General features: G+C 44.9%; 1 protein-coding gene across 10 annotated transcripts in view; it reads right to left on the bottom strand.

Annotated features, from left to right (window-relative positions):
- Positions 1–11857, bottom strand: part of PPP6R3 (protein phosphatase 6 regulatory subunit 3) — a 125634-nt gene extending 113777 nt beyond the window's left edge. For 8 of the 10 annotated variants that reach the window (XM_082661334.1, XM_082661336.1, XM_082661333.1 and 5 more), the window contains exons 1-2: positions 11751–11857; positions 10907–10980 (exon numbers count right to left, since the gene is read on the bottom strand). The gene's annotated coding sequence lies outside the window, so the exon portion shown is untranslated. The remainder of the gene's footprint in view (positions 1–10906; positions 10981–11750) is intronic. The other 2 variants (XM_082661338.1, XM_082661337.1) reach the window with 2 other exon arrangements.
- Between the last annotated feature and the right edge of the window lie 201 nt (positions 11858–12058).

The raw sequence follows: 12058 nt of genomic DNA, 5'->3' as shown, positions 1-12058 counted from the left end.
GAATTGGAGCTAAAGTAGTATTTAAAGGGCAGTTACTACTTTATTTACATATATATGTATACATGTATACAAAAGACCTGAAAATTAATGAGCTAAAAATCCTTGTTTAAGAAACTAAATATTAGTAATTAATTACAAATCAGGCGAAGTCAAAAGAGATTATAATTTTCTGCCAATATATTTGAAAACACGGACAAAATAAATGTTTTAGAAAAATGTAAATTACCAAATGTGACTCAAGAAAAAGAAGACTCTAATGAGCCTATAAATATTAAAGCAACCAAGCCAGTAATTTTTAAATTCAGACAGAAAACACCAGGCCCTGATGGTTTTACAGGCAAGCTTTATCAAAATGAAAGAACAGATAATTACAATTTTACATACAAACTCTCTAAGAGAAAAAAAACATACAAACACTACAGCTTATTTTATTAGACTGAGAATACCCTTAATAGCAAAACTCATAGAGCTGATACAAAAAAGGAAAGTTAAAGATCTTACCAATGAACATAGATACATAAATCCTAAGATATTAGCAAGTAAAAAAATATATCTAAGGGAATTCCCTCGCAGTCCAGTGGCTAGGACTCGGCACTTTCACTGCTGGGGTCCCGGTTCAATCCCTGGTCAAGGAACTAAGATCCCGCAAGCCAAGTGGCAAGGTCAAAAAAAAAAACAAAAAAAACATGCGGGCTTCCCTGGTGGCGCAGTGGTTGGGAATCCACCTGCCGATGCAGGGGACACAGGTTTGTGCCCCGGTCCGGGAAGAGCCCACATGCCGCGGAGTGGCTGGGCCCGTGAGCCATGGCCGCTGAGCCTGTGCTCTGCAACGGGAGAGGCCACAGCAGTGAGAGGCCCGCGTACCACAAAAAAAAAAAAAAAAAAAAAAAAAAAAAAAAAAAAAGACAAACAGGTATTTCACAAAAGAAGAAATCCAAATAGCCAAAAAAATGCTCAACTTCAGTAGTAATATGAAAGAAGAACATTAAAACCATGCAGAAATAAATGAATTAATAAAAATGGCCAAAGAATTACTTGAACAGACGTTCCCCTAAAGAAGATACACAAACAGCCAATAAGGACATGAAAAGATGCTCAACAGCATTAGTCATTCAGGAAAGGCAAAATCACAATGAGATACCACACTTCACTAGCATGGCAATAATTTTTTTTTAAAGAGAAAATAATGTATGTTGGTGAGGACATGGAAAAATTAGAACCCTGATACAGTGTTGGTGAGAATATAATATGGTACAGTCACTTTGGAAAACAGTTTGGTAGGTCTTCAAAATGTTAAACACAGTTACATTACCTAACAATTCCACTCCTTACTATACACCAAGAGAAATAAATACCTATGCCCCTCCAAAGACTTTTACACAAATGCTCACAGCAGTACTGTTCACAACAGTCAAAAAGTGGAAACAACCCAAACATGCACCAACTGATGAATGGATAAATAACATGTCATATGTGCATACAATGGAATGTTATTCAGCAATCAAATGAAATGACACTGATACTGAAATATGCTACAACATGGATAAACCTTGAAAACATGCTAAGTGGAAGAAGCTAGTCACAAAAGACCACATACTGTATGATTCCATTTACATGAAATGTCCAGAACAGGCAAATCCACAGAAAGTCCATTAGTGGTTGCCTAGAGGTTAGGTGGGAATGGAGAGTCACTGCTAATGGGTACAAGGTTTCTTTTCAGGATGATGAAATGTTCGAACATTAGATTGTGGTGATCATTACACAGTTCTGTGAATATACTAAAACCTATTAAATTGTACGCTCTAAGTGGGTAAATTGTAATATGTGAATTACATCTCAATAAAGCTATTAATTAAAAAATGAGATGTAAGTTCACACCCACCAATCTGGCAAATACAAAGAAGTCGGACAATACCAAGAGTTGGCAAGGATGCAGAACAACAGTGCTGGTAGGAGGGTAAACTGGCAACTATTTTTAACTAAAGTTAAAGCTGTACAGGTCCCCCACTACCCTGCAATTCTAGTTCTCTCCAAGGCTTCATACCTTGGAAAAATGCTTTTGCACTTGTTCAAAGCCTCGTTGTTTCTTTAGTGGAAACAATCCTATCCTACAATGATAGGACAGAGAATAAAATGAGATATTCAGTCTGAAATAGAACACAGAAGTGAACAGGAATAAACTATAGCTACACACATCAATGTAGACAAAACTCATTATCTGCATGGTCTCACTTCCCTCACCTCCCAGCTTCAAGTCCATACCTCACCATTACAATCACTTCTCTTGCTTTGCCACTTTTGCCTGGGTAAACCACAACTGCAACACTGCCTACTCTGCTCCCAGGAAAAAGAACACAACTGCTTTTTTCACTTTAAACTAAGGACGGCTCCCCTCAGGAGGCCATTCCACATGGCTAGTCCATTCACATTCTGATCTTCCCATAGAATACTGCATACCTTCTCCTCTCTCGTCACACCCCACCGGCCCCTACTCACCCTCATTTTTACTGACAAATCCTCCTATTTCACGGAGAGAAAAAGAAAGAAGAAAACGGCCCTGCTCCCACCATGCCAGCTCCCCTACTATGCTCTCCCTCATCTCACCAAGGAAGAGTATACGGGTGCTCCACGTGGGCCCATTCCCAGCAAATGTCCCCTCTCCCGCTTCATCAAGGTGTTCATTCTGTACAGAACCATTTCCCACGAACAGTACAAAAATGCTGTAATTTCGGCCATCTCAACCAAACTTTCTCAGGGCCCCAACTCTCCCTTTAGCACGGCGCCAAGTGCCCACAAAAGGGCTTTCTCCACTGCCCTCCTCTTCTCTCAATCCCTCGTGAACCCTCCCTTCCAGGCTCTTCCTGCACCACCGTGTGGGGACTGCTCTTGTCAAGGCCATCAGTGACTCATGTGCCACCAAAGCCAGAGGACAAGTCTGGGCCCTCATTTCACCTGAGGGCACAGCAGGAGCACTGGGCGTGGGTTCTCACTCCCTCCCCCTTGACGACACCTCCCCCATCTTCAAAGATGCAAGGACCACCTGGTTCTCCTCTACCTGGGAGCCTGCCTGTCCCCATTTTCCTTGCTGCCTCGGCCCTCATTCATCAGTGCGCTCACTCAACATCAGGACTTTTAAGTGTCATGAAAACACTGAGGACTCTCACATGTCTATCCTCAGCCCAGACCTCTCCCCTCAACTCCGAACGCCGTAACCCTACGTGGCTCCAGTTGGCTCTCGAACGAAGACGGTCACAAATGCAACAGGCCCAGACCCCAGCTCTTGATCTTACTTCCAAACCTGCACCTCCCACCACCTTGACCGCAAGCAAAAACCCCTGGTCGGTATCACCTTCACTCCGTTCTCTCAGCTACATTCAATCTGTCAACAAAGCCTGTTGGCCCGACCTTCAAGATGCACCCAGAATCCAACCACTCCTCACTTCCACCCCTGTGCCCCGTCAGTCCAAGCTGCCATTATTGTTTTGTTGGATCCTGGGCAGCAGAGGGGCAGCTATTCTTAACACGGTTTCAGGGGAACCTTTTAAAAACATAAATCAGATCTCATATCACACCCCTGCTCAAAACACTACAATACTTCCCATCTCATTCAGAGAAATAGACAAAATCCCAACTGCCTGTGTGACTGGCTCCCGCCCCCACCCCACCCCACCCCCACCCCCCCACCGCCCCCCCACCCCGACTTTCTCTCCTGCCACTCTCCCTCCAGCCTGGCTCTCTACTGTCCCTCCAACACAACAGGTACAACCCTTCTTAGCACCTCACGTGCACTGGACTCTGCCTGTGAGACTCCCCTTACCCCACCCCCACCCCCACCCCCACCCGGAGCCACGTGGCTCCCTGCCTCACCTCCTGTGTTCAGAGGTCTCAGGAAGGCCCCTCCTGACCACCTTATTTCAATCTGCAAACAGCCCCCACCCACCTGGCTTGACTTTGCTCCCAGCTGCATCACCACATGACTACCGTGTCTTTGACTTTCTGTCTTTAACTGTCTTTCTCCACCAACACGTAAGTTCCAGAGGACAAGGACAATGTCTTCTTTGCTCACTGCTAATACAGCCAGCATCAGAACGTATGTTTTATCGCCTAAGACATAAGTACTCAAACATCTGAATAAATGAGTCTCAAAAACAGTAAGAGGGGAGGGGGGAATTACAGAACAAAATGATTCCATTTATATAAAGACATGCAAAAATTAAGTTATATTATATAAGGATACATTCACAGATGGTAACACCATAAAGTAAATCAAGAAAATGATACATGCAGGTCAGCCCTTGCTTTGGGGAGGTCAGAAGAGGTAGGAGTGGTCGGGGAGGTCATACAGGAAGCCAAAGGTAGTGGCAACATTCCATTTCTTAAGCGGGTCAGTGGGTGCACAACTGGTAGTTTTAACATTTAATATCTGTACACATGCTGACATATACTCCTTGAACATATGATCTCATTAAAAATTGAAACAAAGAACAGGTTAGAGCAAGACAGGTCAAATCCAGCCCACCACCTGTTTTTGTAAATAAAACTCTACTAGAAGACAGCCACCTTCATGTGTTTCATGCTGACTGTGGCTGCTTTTATACCACAGCAGCAGAATCGAGTAGTTACAGAGACCATATAGCCAGCAAAGCCTAACATATTTACTGACTGGCCCTTTACAGAAAAGAGTTGTCTGGTTATAATGTGAAACTTGAAAAGAAACTGAAAGCAAAATTTAAAAGAGCCAATCTTCTGTTAAAAAACACTGATCTCTCAAGGACTTCCCTGGCGGTCCAGTGGTTAAGACTACGAGCTTCCACTGCAGGGGGCACGGGTTCGATCCCTGGTTAGGGAACTAGATCCCACATGCCTCGTGGCACGGTCAAATAAATAAATAAAAGTTAAAAACGAAAACAAAACATTGATCCTTCAAGACGTATGATTATCTCCAAGAGCACAGTACACTGAAAAAATATGGTTCCATATAACACGAGGGATTCCAAAGCAAACGGGATTTTTATACTGTCTTAAAGCACCAGAGAGATTTTAAAGATGAATATTTTAGAAAGCAAAGTGCAAAACCTCAAATTTATGATCTCTACTCCCACCCCAGTAAGAAAATATTATCACATTTTAGCAAATAAAATCTATATAACATAATCCAAATTTGGGGGGAAAAGGAAGACGACAACACCACTACCACCGAACTCTACAACCTGCCCTCACCCACTTCGCCATCATCCTATACTTCCCCAGGGCAGCTAGTTAGACCTCGAAGGTCCTCTATGATGCCATAATACTCCATCTCACTTTTTCAGGGCATTTCACTGAAGCTTATATTAGTCATCTCTGAACTTATTTCTACTGTTATTAGGAAGAAGACTAATAACAGTAATATTAAAACAAATATTACTGTGTACTAGGCATTGTGCTAGTTCGTTTATATTTAATATTCATTTCACAAACAGGAAACAAAGGAACAGAGATGTCATCTAACATTATGATTACACAGCTGGAAGACTGTGGAAGCCAGAACTCAAAGTCAGCTATTTTAGGTCCTGTGCACTCTTGACCTCCACAAGACACTCTGAATTGAGAACAGAGAACAGATATTAATCTGTGAAAACTTCCTTAGCTTAAAATACTATCCCTATGATAGGTGCCAAATACATAGCTACTGTATCCATCTAAGAGTATAATAAATCAAGGATGAGAGGTCCACAGTGGAAAGGGGGGAAGGGGGTGATTCAAAGAGTATTGTTTAATCAGAAGGGATTGGGTCTCATCACAGGCAACAGAGGCAGATGTGACCTGCCCACTGTCCAGAGGCAACAGAAACCCTATGTATCTCTAAGTCAACAAAAGTAAACCAGGAGACACTACACTCCCTCATCTACTACAATGACAAAAACAGATATGTACTACCACTAAAAAACAAACAACAACAACAAACAAAACACCAACTCAGAAGTTAACCATTTATTCGTTTTTCTTTAAATTTTTATTGGAGTATAGTTGATTTACAATGTTGTGTTTATTCTTAACTCGCCGTGAGTTCCAGCTATGATGTTATTGTTGAAACAAATGACACTTGAAATTACGGTCTATTGGGGCCACCGAAACCCTAAGGAATCACCCAGGAACTGAGATTTCTCTGCTGCCTACAGGTGATTTTCCAGAATGACCTAAATCTTTCTCTAATAATCAGTGACCTCCAAAACCATGATTCTCATGAAAGGAAGCCCCAAACAGCCACTCGAGTCAATACTTGTCAATGTTCCTCGCACCACTGCCTCATCTGGGGACTGAAGGCCCAGATTTCACCAAGGTCCAGCCAATGCCTACTGACTACACTAAGCCTTACGGGATAGAGGAGGCCACCCCGGAGTGTGCCTTAGTGGCTAGTGTAACTGCTGCCTACTCACCCTGATAGGGTCTCAGAGGGCCATGCATTCTCAGGCAAGCTCCCCTTTCTCTCCTTGTCAGTGTGTCGCATTACTATTGACACCAGCATTATTGTTCAGATTTACATCCAGGTCCAGGGAACTCCAGGCTCCCACTAGCAATCCACACGGCTTTCTCCAAGTCTGACTCAACATTCAGTCATACTTTTACTTCTGCAGGCTTGCTTGCTTTTACTTATTTATTTATTTATTGCCGCCTTTTTAGTTCGGCTGCCTAATGTTTCAAAAAACAATCTCATTCATCTTTCCTTTGGGCCACCATATTTCAGGGCAGTCAGCATCTGGTGTACACAAACCATTCCAAGTCAATACATACTCCCGCTGTAAGATATTCTGGAATTAATAATACCCTAGTTTTCTCCAGAGTTGTTGAGAAGTACAAAATCAGAGTCTCCTTATATCAGTAAAAAGATGCTCAGAACCTATCAAACTTTATTTGTATAAAATCAGTCGATTGTGTAGTCTTCACTAATACTTAATAAAACAGATCAACACTAGCCAGCAGAAGTGAGAAGTAGTAAACCTCCTCTACTCAGAGTAACCCCAGACCTTTGCAAAGTCTGTGACACAAAAATGCCCTTTTTAAGGTTAAGAAGCCTTTCGAGTACTGCCAAGATTCCCTTTTACTTGCTTCTTTACCGTCTAGCCAATCTACCTGGTACCCAGACGTCAGTTCATAATCATTCAAAACCTGAAACTGGGCATTGACTAGTAACTCTCTCTCCCCTCCCAGTAAAGAAAAATAAAGGGGGAGGGAGAAGGAAAGGGGGTTTCCGTGGCAACTAAATGTAAGCCAAAGTCAAAGTCAAATCTACAGTCAACCTCGATCCAGACTGCAGCAGGAAAAATCCCATTCCCACTGGAAGCACCATGGATTTCAAGGATGCTCAAGATGTTTAGCATGAACCTACACCAAGCCTCTGATCAGTATGGGAACAGTCAGTGTTTCAAGTTTGATCAAGATGTTGCAACCAACATCTATGGAGCAAAAGACAATATAGGTCAATCCTATTTGTCACTGCAAAGCAGCTTCACCAGCATGGGAAGAGTGGCACTGCTTAGACACACCAAACCAAGGAGGAAAGTGGAAGTAACTATTCAATACCTATGAGAAACAAAGGTGTAACTATTTTATTTTTTGGCAAGAGACTTCTGGCAATCTCAACCACCCAACCAGCAGACACAAGCTCTTTCCTCTCAAGTCTCTAGGGCCTCTCATTAAGAGTCTGCTATTTACACCACATACAAGTCTAACAAGCTGTGTTCCCTGGCCTCACAGCCAAAAGGACATCTCTTTTGTCAATGCTGCCTCTCCCCATAGACTGCAAGTCTTAAATGCCTGTTCATGACTGAATCCCTAATACAGTTCCTGACAGGGTAAGGATTCAATATATTTGCTGACCAAATAAATGACGACTAGAAGAAGCAGACAGGAGGAGTGGTCACTTGTCATTCTCAGCATAGCCACAGGCCTGATTTCAGGATGAAGGATTAGAAAGTGCCTCCCTGATCTCCTCCCTTTTATATGTCGAGATTTTAACATTTGGTTGGTAAAAATCTGTACAATTTTTATACTAACATTTTTCCACTCAATAAACTAGATCATGCATATTCTAAGTGTGTGTGAGAAAAGGATCTCTGCCGGTCTCTCTTCTACTGTACCTCACCTCCCCAGGAGGAAAAACACTCACCCACTTTGGTCAGAGTCCAGGGCACAGGCAATCCCCCTTTGCTAGCAAGCAAGGGTCACTGTGTTAAACAATAAGCATAGAGTTTGCCTCTCTCTTGCCTTCAAAGGGCAGAATTGGCAAATCAATCCAGGGCTAACTCTCTGGAAATAGGCTTTCATTTAAAAAAAAAAAAAAAAAAAGATAACGATGAAGCTGGCATCTAAAAACAGAACTGACAGCTGACTGACAGGATGAGGGCAAAAGATACAAAACTCAAAAATCACAGTAGGATAAGGTTATTTAGCATAGGCACAAACAATCCTAAACACCTGACAGCACTAAGTTTCAGCTATGGCAATAGATTCTCATGAAGCAACAGAAAAAAAAAACAGGTTCTCAATTATTTTATAAAATAAATTCACTTAAAAAAATTTTTTTTAATTTCAGTCTCCTTTGAAGTTCAGCACCTGAAAATAACGTACGTACACCATCTTTCCCCACTAAGTAATGTCCAAGGTAGGATCTAGGTATAGGTAGAGCTCACAGATGACACAAAGAATTCCTTGACCCACAAGCAGTCCCTAAAATCTGTGGTCCAGAAGAGTGGTTCCAAAAACTAGCTGCACTTCAGTGCTACTTGAGGAGCTTTTAAAAACATATTCTCACTCTCACCACACATTTCTAGAGGTGGAGTTCATCACCCATGGTCTTAAAAAGTATCCCAAATGATTCCAATGCAGGCCAGATTAGGCCATCTATCTAGAGCAGGGTTTCTCAACCTCAGCACCACTGATATTTGGGGCTGGATAATTTTTTATTGGGGGGAGAGGGTTGCCATCTTGTGCATCATAGGATGTTTAGCAGCATCCCTGGTCTCTACCCTCTAGAAGTCATTAGTACACTGCCCAACCCCACAGATGTGACAAGCAAAAACGTCTCCAGACATTGCCAAATGTTTCTTTGGGGCAAAATCATCCTCCAGTTGAGAACCACTGATCTAGAGTAAATCAAAAACCAACGATTTGAGGTTCTCTTAAGAAAGGAGAGATAAGAAAGCTTTTTAAAGTCAAGAGGCCAGGTCTATTTTTTTCTATCCATCTCACCTAAGAAAAAGCAGCGAATCCTCGGCTCACACCAGGGCTCAGGTCTTGACTTATGAGGAGGAGCAACCACAGCCTCTTGTGCTTTTTATGAAATAAACTCAGAGCTGCGTTTTAGCTGAGCAGATGGTTAGAAGAACTTCGCTATCATTCTTAAGGGTAATAAAGCATTGTAAAATTTTAGACCAATATACACACTCAGGCTGCCTCTCAAATATCCAAAATACAAAACTCCAAGATACAAGTTTATCAAAGAAGCAAACTAAATTCCAATCCTGACCAATACTGTTTTAAGGAAGATGTCTCATCTGTAACAAGCACATTATCTTTGTACCAAATCAATGCAAAAATTTACTTTAAAGAGGCTAAGCAAACCTCACCCAGTCAAGCCTTAATTTTATCACTATTCATTTTCTGTCCAGTTATGGTCTGATTCTCAAATTCCCAAGCAGTTAATTGAAACCAGCAAGTTTTTGTTTTGCTATACTTTACACAAAAGCTAGTTTTCTAATCTAAAACAATCTTCTTCCTGTTCCTCAGTAAGTTAAACCAGCGAGATGCTCATCTGTACTTAAGACCAAGTCTATCAAAATAACACTTCCCCAAGTGCAACGAAGCAAGCCAAGGCCCAAGCAAGTAATTCCAGCGGAAAGGCAAGCATGGTTTCAAGTACCAGGCAGAAGAGCACGGGGCAAGAATCAAAAGACTGTGAGTATACGTGTGAGTGAGTGCGTGGCATTTTGTTAGATATTCTAGACTCTGATCAAACACACTGAAATGCAAAACATCCATCCAGGACAACAGCTACTTCCCAAGCTATCTTCACTGAAGTGTATCTCAATACACAGCAACCTTTCAAATCTCAGTAAGAACCCAGGAGTACACCAAGAAACTCTAGAATTATTGGGGGCCAATCACACTCAACACGTAGTATCCAAAGAGTACGGTAGGAACAGAATCCGACTTGAGCTCCCGATGGCCTTTTCTTTATTTAACCATCTCTTAAACCATTCCGAGGCACCACCACTAATTACTCCAAAAAACGTTTGTAATTTAATCAATCTTCAACCACCCCTTCTCCTGGGTGGTTCTCAGGCCAAATGCCTCTTAAACACGCAGAGCTTTCTAAAGACAGACACCAAAAGCCAGGACTTAAACACTCATGTGACTTCCTAATAGTATCTAAACATTTAAAAATCAAATTTAAATTAATAATGGCCACTAATTACTCAGTGTATTCCTCGCGCCAGGCACCGTTTCTAGCTTCTTTACACGTATTAACTCCTTTCCTCCCGACAAACTTAAGGAGGGAGACGCTGCTGCTATTCCCGTATCACAGAAGGAGCAGGGAGTTTGGGTAACCTGCCCAAGGTCACAGGGCTAGAAAGTGGTAAAGCTGAGACCTGAAACCAGGCAGTCTAACCCGAGAGCAAAGAAAGCTCCCCCACTACCACCGCTTAGGAGACTTTCCAGTGGCTGGAAATCTGGAGTCTCTTTCCCACTTGCTGCCTACCTACAACGTGACCTTGAGGACATAATCGCATTCAACTCCACATTAACAAAACAGCCACATTAACATTAAGTGCTGTGAGGACGAAAGGAAACAACTCCCAAGCGCCCCTCCCAGAAAAACAAAACATAAAGCTCTATCCGACCCACAGAGAAAATGGTGAAGTACCGAGAAAATTACACGAAGCTCCGAGGTTGAAACGTCAGGACACACAGGTACATCCAAGGACTCATTCCGTCCACCTACAACCAAGAGTCCAAGTTGTGATCATGGCAAGTAGGACCGGGAGGAAGCCCCTCCGAGGGAACGGCGAGAGGGTTTCTTTAAGAGGGAGGTACTTGCGGCCGAAAGAAGGACCACCCCCCTAGTGCATTTGCGCCAGGGAGGCTTTCGCGACCAGGTCTGCGCTGGAGTCGCAACACCGGAGTTAGCAAATCGCTCGGAAGGAGGTTTAAACGCTCCGAGCCGGGCTCTGCGTATCCCGATGACTCTACGGCGAAGGAGCAGAAACCCACAGAACTTGTTTCCCGGAGAACCGCGTCCAACAATGGCCTTCGCGAGTCTCCGGCGAGCCGCCGCCTCAACTTGACACGCTCCGCGCTCCGGGGCCCGCGGGCAGCGGACGGCGCTCGGGGCGGGAAGGCCGGAGCGGAGCGGGGCCCGGCCGGGTTAGGGGCGCGCCCGGCCGCCGCGCCAGGCCGCGGACGTCAACGCGGGCTCAAAGTTCGCCGCCCGGCCCGCGACCCACCCAGACGCCCGGCCCGGCGGGGCCCCCGCGGCCTGCGGCGGGAGAGCAAGCGGCTGACAGGCGCGGGCGGGGACGAGCCGGGGAGCCCGGGCGCCGCGCCTCCCCGGCCGCCCAGCGGCGAATTCCGGGGGGGAGGGGAGGGGGCCGGGACGCTCCCTCCCCGAGCCGCCGAGGCCGGGCTGAGGGGCCCCGCCGCCGCCCACGCGCCGCGCACCCCGCGCACCCCGCGCCGTGGTCCGCTCCGCCGCCCCCTCCCCCCATTACCTGGAGGTGCCCGCGACTCGCCGCTAGTTGCGCTCAGGCGGGAAACGCGCTCACCGACACCATCAGCGAAGCGCCCAAAATGGCGGACGTATCAAGCAGGCCTTGAGTTCCCCCCGCCCTCCCTCCGGCCGCCTCGCGACCAATCAAGGCCCTGCCCCCGCCCCCGGCTCCACGCTCATTGGCCTCCCTCTCCCTCCCCCTGCAACCTATTGGGTCACACTGCTGCCCCGTTGCACCCACTCCGATTGGCTCGCAGACCCCGTCCGTCAAGTGCGAGGGGCGCATTCTTTTCCCATGGACTTGACGGA

The sequence above is a fragment of the Grampus griseus genome, assembly GCF_964374135.1.
Source record: "Grampus griseus genome assembly, chromosome: 8".
Taxonomy (NCBI): domain Eukaryota; kingdom Metazoa; phylum Chordata; class Mammalia; order Artiodactyla; family Delphinidae; genus Grampus; species Grampus griseus.
Note: the sequence above shows the minus strand (reverse complement) of the source record. Positions and strands in the feature narration are given on the sequence as shown.